The 10,274-nt window shown below is 30.5% G+C and overlaps 1 long non-coding RNA gene across 2 annotated transcripts; it reads left to right on the top strand.

Moving 5' to 3' along the window:
* The first annotated feature begins 1,447 nt into the window (after nucleotides 1-1,447).
* Nucleotides 1,448-4,864, top strand: LOC139891380 (uncharacterized). Of its 2 annotated transcripts, XR_011773634.1 has the most exons (5): nucleotides 1,448-1,789; nucleotides 1,969-2,086; nucleotides 2,259-2,339; nucleotides 2,993-4,042; nucleotides 4,449-4,864. It is a non-coding gene; the product is annotated as an uncharacterized lncRNA (long non-coding RNA). The 2 variants fall into 2 exon arrangements; XR_011773633.1 differs by having other exon boundaries at nucleotides 2,993-4,864.
* The last annotated feature ends 5,410 nt before the right edge of the window (nucleotides 4,865-10,274 follow it).

Below are 10,274 nucleotides of genomic sequence, written 5' to 3'. Positions count from 1 at the left end.
TATGTATCTTACAAATTGTACAAGACCTGACATTTCTTTTGCAGTTAATTTGTTGGCAAGGTTCAGCTCTGCTCCTACCAAAAGACACTGAAATGGGATCAAACACATATTTCGATACCTTCGAGGAACTACTGATTTAGGATTATTTTATTCTAACGAATCAAAACAAGATTTGGTTGGTTATGCAGATGCAGGTTATTTATCTGATCCACATAAAGCTAAATCTCAAACTGGATATGTATTCCTAAATGGAGGTACTGCAATATCATGGCGTTCTCAAAAACAAACACTTGTTGCTACATCGTCAAATCATGCCGAAGTGATTGCATTACATGAAGCTACTCGAGAATGTTTTTGGTTGAGATCAATGACACAACTCATTACTGATTCTTGTGGACTAGAACGCGATAAAAGTCCAACAACTATCTATGAAGATAATGCAGCTTGCATAGCACAGATGAAAGAAGGGTATATCAAAAGTGACCGAACAAAACACATACCACCTAGATTCTTCTCATACACTCAAAATCTCATTAAGGACAACCAGATTGAAATGAGATATGTGCAATCTAGCAAAAACTCTGCTGATCTTTTCACGAAAGCACTTCCAACTGCTATTTTCAGAACACACGTTCATAACATTGGCATGAGACATGTTCAAAAGATGTAACAGCTGAAGCGATGTCTACTTGAGGGGGAGTCAACTCCATGCTGCACTCTTTTTCCCTTAGCTAAAGTTTTTTCCCACTGGGTTTTCTTTAGCAAGGTTTTTAACGAGGCAGTAATTTATAGTTGATCTTCAACAAAATAAAATTGCTATCCAAGGGGGAGTGTTATAATAATAATAATAATATAGATATGGATAGTCAATTTTGGTGTATACATATAGTCAATTTTGGTACACAAAGTATGTATTTTTATATTGAGATTTTAGGCTATAAATACTCATGAATGCAAGCATTAAACTTGTACCATTTCTCACACTTACAAAGTGTTTCTTTCTTTCTCTCCATTATCATCTTTGTTCTTACACTTCATTATTAGTATTCTAAATCAAGAATCAAATCACTAAAGGTAGTTATAAGCCTACTGAATTATAACATCAAGAATCAAACCACTAAAGGTAGTTATAAGCCTACTGAATTATAACATCAAGAATCAAACCACTAAAGATAGTTATAAGCCTACTGAATTATAACATTATGTAATCTACTCCTACTCTTCTACTCTATCTATTAAAGCAAAATCCTATTTACTTCATATCTTAATAATTCAACTTACAACAGCCAATCCCAATCCTTAGATGAGGTTATTTTGACTTGATCAAGGGTCATCATTTATCTTATGTCAGAATAGCCTCTCTTATGTTAGAATTATGTATGTTTACAGATATACCCATCTACCAAATAAAAGAAAACCGTTCCTTTCCATCCATCAAAAACCAAAAACCGTTTTACATCCTTAAGAAACCTGATGCTGCTGAACAACCGTTTTATTTTCTCTCCCTAAATTCAATATCGCATCATCATCTTCGTTCGCGAGATTGGCAGAAATTAGGGTTTTGATCGACGGATCTAAAATAAAGATCAGTTTGAAGTTTTCGTTCTAAATTTGATGTTTATTTTTTATCGATTGCTTTAAGTTTTAGTGCATCTTGACTGCTTCCCATCTTATTGATTGTTTTGAGTTTCAAACACTATGTTTCCTGTTAATATGTACTGGGAAAAGCAGACGCTGTTTTCTATTGATGGTGCTTAATCTATCGTCACTATATGACTTTTGGAATTAGGTATCTCATTTGCCTCTATTTAAAGATATTTGTAAATTATATTTTTGAATCGTTATTTTGTGTGTGATTATCTTTGACATTATAGGTGTACTGATGATCATAAAGTATGGTATTTAAAGATATTCGTAAATTATATTTGTGAATCTTTATTTTGTGTGTCATTATCTTTGACATTATAGGTGTACCGATGATCATAAAGTATGGTAGATGGTTAATGGTGAAGGAGAGCCATTTAAAGAATAAATTTGAGTGTGTATGACTAAAATTTGTAGATCGGCTCTGGCGATGGTTATAGAGGTCAGTCGCATATCCAATGAAAGTACAAACCTGATTAGATTTATTCATTTTCCGGTGATGTTTATTTGTTTTTGCATAAAGTAACAATGTTCATTTGAATTGAGTATCCTCGTCAACGCTTTCATTGATATTAAAGCAGGAAATGTATTTTTATCAATTACAAATTTTGTAGTTTCTTGAAGACGCATAAGGTTTTCGATGAAATGTTAATGGCATATACTGACAGTTTTGGATCCGTTACAATTTTAATCAGGTGAAATTTTCTGTATACTTGATTTTATATTAGTCAATAATACATTTGCATCTGTGTTGAAGTTATGTTTACTGCTCCAAATGAGCCATCTCTTAATTCATTGTTCTTTTACATAATTTGCTATATACTTCATGTTATTATAAAGATTAACAAGATATCTATGGACATTGTAAATAGAATCAAATTTAGAATTTAAGAGTTACTTTTACGTTTGTTGTCTATTCTTTTCCCATCTTTTCATGTTATGTTTTGAATGTTTCTTAATGTATTTGCCATTAACAATTACCTGTTAATAATGATTTTTTAAAAAATTTTGTTTGCAGAATTTTGATTATGACAAAGAAGCTTATGTGCTCAAAATACATTGGAATATCAACCTAGAAATTGAGTATATTAACGTAGGTGGAAATTTTGTTTAAATATACTTTCGTTATTAAGATAAGATGTTGTGGTTGCACAAAAGTCATACCAAATTACCACAATCTACTTTAGTGCCACTTAGTAAGTGGTTGTAAAAAGTATGACATAATGCTTGCAAAATTTGCAAAAAGAATATGACTGTTGCAAAAGAATATGACTGTTGCATATTCATCAGTGCAAAACTATAATGTGATGTTAGTGTTGGAACTGATATTTATGAGCTTCGTATGTAGGCATCAGGAAAAGTGATGCAATCACCTACGGATGGTAACATGCAGCCAACATCGGTTTTTAGCAGATAATCTTCTTACTGTTGGACCCAAGGTAGTATATGCTTAAAGCTTAATTTGTTCATCTCAGTTTACGTGTAGTATTTCTTCACGATTGCATGTTTAACTGTCATAAATAAAATCGGAAGGAAATTTGAAGTATGTTAACAATACAATTAATTTGGTATTATCCATATGTTCTCCATTATGAAATTGTGAAAGCATCTATGGATATTCGAAGGGATCCATTCACAAAGGTACACCATACCTTTTTAATAAACTTATAATATACAATAGTCTGTTGGGTTGGTTGGAATGTGATTTAGGGATAGCTGGAATCAATCACGCTTCTTTCGTGGTAATATGTATTGTTTCTTCACTTCAAATTTGACGTTGTTATGGAATATGTTGAATGGTTAACAATAGTCTTATTTTTGTATGAACTTAGTAACCTTAAGTTGGTTTACCTCAAATTTGGTTAAATAATAAAACTTATTGTTTTGACTAAAGAACCCATTTTCTGTTGTTATCAACTATTGTACCGAGGTATGGAGAAATTTTGACATATAATGTGTTATTGTGTTGCAAAGAAATTGGCACTGTAATGGTATGAGATACAACTCAATATTAATTATCTGAATTTTTAAAATTAAATGAATCTTTATTTATAAATGGGTAGATAACTTCATTATTGTTCAGATTGATCCACTTCACTTGATTCACGAACTAAAAATCACATATTGACTTGTAAGTTATAGATAAAGATTAAAAAAATTCTTTCGAAGATATATGTAAGTTATTAATTTTATCTTCTAATGAAGTGTAATTTTAAGTGAATATGCGATTTTCAGTTCATGAATCAAGTGAAGTGGTAATGATTAGGCACTTTTTTAATTCCTTCTTTGTTTCTTTTTTGATGCATTATCCAGGAATTGATTAGCCGTCATTTGTTTCGGTTGGTGTCCGATTGAAAGCAAAGGTTGATTAAGGTTATTCATTAAACAATTTAGTGAGGTAAAAAGTTTATTTGTTTCAGTTGGTGTCTGACTAAAAGCAAATGTTTCACACAATATCTAAACTCCCTACTGAACCTAAAGTGATTATGTGTATACAATTAAAGGTTCACTCACGAGAGAGAAACGAGTATATTTTTTTTAATTTGAACCTCACAAAAAAGGTTAACTACTTGATACTATTTGGTACATTTAAAGGCCATTTGACAAGGAACTTTATAAAGGAATTGTATAAAAAATATGGCTGTATTTTGAATTGAGGAAATAGAACTGTTTAGTAGAAATTCAAGCAAATCAACAAGTTACGTTTTATTATAACATGTCAATATTTTGATATATTAGATTATCAAGAACAAGATGTCAAAAACTTACTTTTATTTTTCCATTTTTTTTATGACACCTGCAAGAAAAGGGTTGGTGATATAGAGGTCTTGAGCACTTATCTGAAGGGACATTTGTTTGCGAATACGTTGAATAAATTGTAACAGTTGAGAGCTATTTCATCAAAAGGAACAAAACAAGAATAAGAAGCACACATACTCAGTGTTATTGAATGCTTATTGGATACCTTTGGGTTTCTCAAGATGATGATGCCCTGTCTTTGGATGCAACATCTTATGCAAATGTTTCGCGTTTCATTAACCAGAGGTGTGCTATCTTTCTTTCTGTGTGTGTGTGTGTGTGTGTTGGTGTCCATGAACATGAGCGTATGTGCAGGTTAAAGGTTTAATATATATCCAAACCAAATCTCATTTTTGATCAAAGCACATGTTAAGAGATTGGAAAAGAAAGGAAAAAAGGTGTGGATGTGTAGTGCATAAGAAATGAGATGATTATGAACAACTTATTTATTTGTTGCGTAGTTTTATTTATCTGTTACACTTACATATAAAGGAACTCAGCTTGTTTCACAATGATTGTTAATGTGTTGTCTAAAATATATATGACTGCTAAATGGCTAAATCCACTTTCTTTTACTTTTATAAAAGTCATCCACCTACTAACTGTTATGAGCTGTTTCTGTGACAAGCTATTAAATGAGTGGCATGGTCTTACATATGGTGAATATTTGACCCATTTGGTGTTCAGATGGGGTAACATCTACCGTCCAAAATTGTGAGTGTGAAACCAGAAAGTTTCTTAATATATAGACGTGTTCATTGCCGCACTTGATGTAGAGGAAGGAATTTTTTACATTTTTAACTTTCTGATCTTGACACTATTATGATGTAAAAATGTTATCGTTATGAATAGATAATATGTCTTTTTAGGTTTGTGTTGCTAAAACTTGATTAGTGATTGACCTGATGATTCAAATGCAAGAATCATGCTTTCACACGAGGAAAGAATTTATGGATCGAAAGTGAATTTTAGAATATTTAATTCGCCATTGGGAAACTTTCAGACAGAAGTTTGATGGTCCATCAATTACAATGGCTGCTTATTACCACTTCCTAAATTGTTTCAACTATGTGGTAACTAATAAGGTATTTCATAATGTAAGCTTAAACTGTGAAAAAGGATTAAATTATTAGTATCAAACACACGCATTGCTATTATCTTTGTTTACTAAGGTATTTCCTAAAGTTGGGTCAAAAACGTGTATATTGGCAGAGACACCAAGATAATAAGCACCAAGGTATTTCCTAAAGTAGTAATAAGCACCAAGGTCTACATAACTTTGAAACAATTTTTTTTTTTTTTTTTTTTTTTTGGGGTAAGCGAGGAAACCCTCTTATGAACGAGCACATTGGCTCCCTCATAGAAGGTAAAACCTGGGGTAATCAATTAATAAGCACAAAGAAGGTCTACATTACTACATTAGAAATTTTACTAATATATAGTGGTAACTTATTTGATAGATTGATAGTAGAAATTTGTTAGGTTAAACTTAAAAGGTTGATGATTAACATTAAAAGCTAGCAGAGGGCATCAACCTGTATGTTCTTCCAAAATCTATACAAATATTTTTTTACCTAAAAAGGTTAGCTTCATAGAATTAATATCTAATCAATGATTTCATTGTCTTGAGTATGATTCATGCATTAAGCACTATTTGAATAACTCTTCTAACACCTTGTGCATATTTAGTATTAGTTATAAAATATTATGGCAGTTATAGTATTATGTAGATATGATAGCAATGTCTTTTATCATCACATATATTTAGATTCATTTGTATTTACTACGTTTGAATAAACGCACCGAATACAATGCCTTCATTTATTTATACATATGTTTTATCATGATAACAAATTCAATTAGTTATTTCTTTTACGAACCCGCAAGACTGCGGGTATTAAACTAGTTAAAGTTTTATAATAATAGATAAAAGAGATGTATCGATCGATATTTATATCTTTTATCTATCTATTTACCTATTTTTTATATATCTATACTAGTTTTATGAGTCCGTGCGTTGCACGACCTTTCTACAAATTAATAGTTGATAACGTAAATATTGATAATTATCAAATGTATAATATAACTACAATAAGAAAAAACTTTATTATTGCTATGATTATGTATGGATCACATTAGTATTAAATACTAATGCATAACTTATGAACCCGTTCGTTGGAAATCATTTTAACTTCAATTGAAAAATAATCGATAAAACACCAAATATGAGCCCATAAAAAGTTTTTTTGAAACCGATCGTTATGAATAATATTTTATGTTTATCTTTAGTTGTATATGTTTTTAGTACAAAGTACAAACTAATTATGTTATGTTAAAATCTTAAATTGAACAGACCAGACATAAATCTAAATATCTATAAGGATTATCAAATAACCATTTTAACTTCAATTGACAAACATGAGCCCGTACGTTTATATAATATTCTACGAATATAATATTAACTTAACTTTTAAATTTAAGCGCAAACTGTAAATTAATTTTATATTATATAAAGTATCTTCATTCAAAAATAATATTCTAATATTAATTAAGAAATATTTATTTTATAATTTGTATTACAATAAAAAATATTGTAAATGATTTTCAATATATGATTATATATATATATATATATATATATATATATATATATATATATATATATATATATATATATATATATATATATATATATATATATATATATATATATATATATATTATTTATTTATTTATTTATACTAAATCAATGTATCTTTTAGAACATTATTATTTATGACCATTTAATACAATTTCATAATAATAATAATAATATAATATAATTGATATAATTATAACATCTATTGTTGTTAATATTAATATTAATATTATATGATAATATAATATAATATATTAAGTAATAAAAACTTGTATATTAAATTAAATTATGAAATTTAATAATTCAATTAATATATGGAAATAATTGATAGAGTGACACGTGACAGGAATAAAGGAGAAGTTGACACGTGACAGTAATTAATCTGGAGTTGACACGTAAAATTATTGTGACGTGGTTTATATAATGTATAGATAGATAGAAGATTATATGAGAAAGCCTATTTTAGGTAATCTTTTAAATCTTTTAATTCTAATGTTTAGTTGACAAAAAAGTAACCCTTGAATGCAATTTCATCTTTAAATCAGAACCATTGATAGAATTAATTATCTAACAATTGTCTCTCTCATTAATTTCTATTTGTATATTGATAACGATACCCCAAATTTTCTACTACCAAATTAAAAAAATACAGTGTCAGTTGTTATCCCGTCCAAAGGATCTAATCAGGTTGACCCTTGACTTAATTTTGAAGTGCTACTGCTGGTGATATTCTTGATAGAGCCATTGAAACATAAGATAGGTAGCATGGAGATCTTCGAGGCTTGTAACAATAAGATTTTTTATTTTTATTTTTTAATCTTAAATCCTAATGTAAGAGAGTGGTGACGTAGATGATGTTTGTGCTTTGGCATATAGACGTGTAAATGGAAGTTACAACCCATATACCGAAAATGGGTTGATTCAATATATGTTTATCTTCACAAAACGTAAGGTGTACTGAAAAAGAAACTGCTGAATAAATGCGTTTAATGAGTAAAACTTGTAAAAGTCTCAAAAACGTATCGTGAAACTTACTTCTTGATCCCTTTGAAAACGCCTTACATGAACCATCTGATAGCTAAACATGGAGCATGTTTAGCTAATCATTAGTTAATCTAAGTACACACACTGGGAGCATAGTGTCTGGTCATATACTTGCTTTCAAGGAAGAAGCGAGAGCTATATGTTTTTATATCATCAACCAATATGGGTAATAATGTTTGGATAGTAGATATATCGGAGTCTTATTAATACATAGTGTTAATCAACTCCATAGTTAAAAGCTTAAGTTAATAATACATAGTGTCAATCAACTCAATAGTTAAAAGGTTAAGTTAAATTTTCTTATGTGACGTCAGACTTACATATTATATTTTATAATATCTTACATGTTGGATCGTATTCATGTTCTATGTATAAGTCAAAGTGTCTCATTGTCCGTGGCGATTCTAGAATCAAAAATTCACGGGGTCCTATACAATTTGAGATGTAATTTATAAAAAAAAAAAATTAAAAAATAAGGGGTTTTCTTTTAAAAATATCATTATTTTAACAAATATATGGGGTCCTCTCTATAAATTTAGCGGTGTCCTATACATTTTGTATAATACTTTATAATAAAAAAATTTCACCTAGTGGGATCCTTGGACCCCATTCCTAATGCTTTAGAATCGCCCCTGCTCATAATACTCTAAAATCAATTGGTGATAGAGGGAGGTTCTCATAAGTCATAATATTTGTTTCTTTCTACCCTAAAACCAATTGGTGATAGAGAGATGTTCTCATAACATTTGTTTTTTTCTACTTCCAATGTGAGACTGTGTTTTGCATCTCCAACAATCACATGTCCTTCATATAAGCCGATGAGTCTCATAGTACTCTAAAATCAATTGGAGATAGAGGGAGATTCTCATAAGCTTATAAGTATACATGTGTTTCTTTCAACTTCTGATATGGGACTATGGTTTGCATGCTCTTTTTTAACCGATTATCTTCAACATTACATTATTATTAATACAAATTGTATTGTAATTAGAAAGCAAATGGTCCGAAAATGTAACCTAAGTTAACCAATTTGACAATCAAGGTAACCCACAATTTCCGTAAGCCCAAAAAGGATTACAATTTAATATTTATCAAAGAAAAGGTAACATCGTCAAATTCATTAACGATTATTAGTCAAAAATACACGGTTGGTCCCTGAAGTTTCACTCGTCCTTTTCATCATCTTCATTAACAACAAGTGTTTGTTTACAAATCTAGAAAATCTGAAAGCGTGGAAATGTTGAAAATCACTTAGTAATTATATTGTCAAAATCTCATATTCTAATTCCAAGTTTTAATCAAGATCTGGGCTTTTTTAGTTTCGAAAAAATGAAACTGAAATTGAGTGTTCTAGTGATTTTGGGTGTGATTCTAGAAAAATTGGTATTGGAGATGTGTTTGATTAGTTCCAACGCTCTGTTCTGCAAAATTTCATGTCTTAATTTTGTGGTTTCAACGATGATGGTGGTTTCAGTTCAGACCTTCGACGGTGATGGTGGTTTCCGACGATGATGATGAAGATGGCGGTGGTGGTGGTTTCCGACGACGATGATGAAGATGGTGGTGATGATGATGCAGGTGGTGGCGATGAAGATGGTGGTGGTTTCTGTTTAGACCTTCGACGGTGTTGGTGGTTTCCGACGATGATGATGAAGATGGCGGTGGTTTCCGACGATGATGATGAAGATGGCGGTGGTTTCCGATGATGATGATGAGGATGGTAGCGATGATGATGCAGATGGTGGCGGTGAAGATGAAGATGGTGATGAAGATTGTAAGTAACTAGAGGGGGGTGAATAGTTACTTAGTGCAGTTTTAAAATTTTTCCGATTTAGAAATTGAGATTACTATAGTGTGATTTGAATAGTTTGTTCACAAGTATAATAAATGAGATAAGAGATAAGAGAACAAACACATAGATTTATAGTGGTTCGAGAAGATGTTAACTAATCTTTCTTAATCGACTTCTCAATTCTAACGAATTGAGAGTTAATTTCACTATGATGCTCCAAACTCGGTGGAGTGACCGGATACAACACTAGCTCCTTGATAAGCCGCAACTTATGAACCCTTACGTCCCGTTGAAGAATTCATAATCACCGAATGCTCTTACCACAAGATCCTAATGCTACCAGTAAGTGAAACTACA

Source organism: Rutidosis leptorrhynchoides, chromosome 2 (assembly GCF_046630445.1).
Source record: "Rutidosis leptorrhynchoides isolate AG116_Rl617_1_P2 chromosome 2, CSIRO_AGI_Rlap_v1, whole genome shotgun sequence".
Classification (NCBI taxonomy): domain Eukaryota; kingdom Viridiplantae; phylum Streptophyta; class Magnoliopsida; order Asterales; family Asteraceae; genus Rutidosis; species Rutidosis leptorrhynchoides.
The sequence above is the reverse complement of the archived record's forward strand: the minus strand, read 5'-3'. Positions and strand labels throughout refer to the sequence as shown.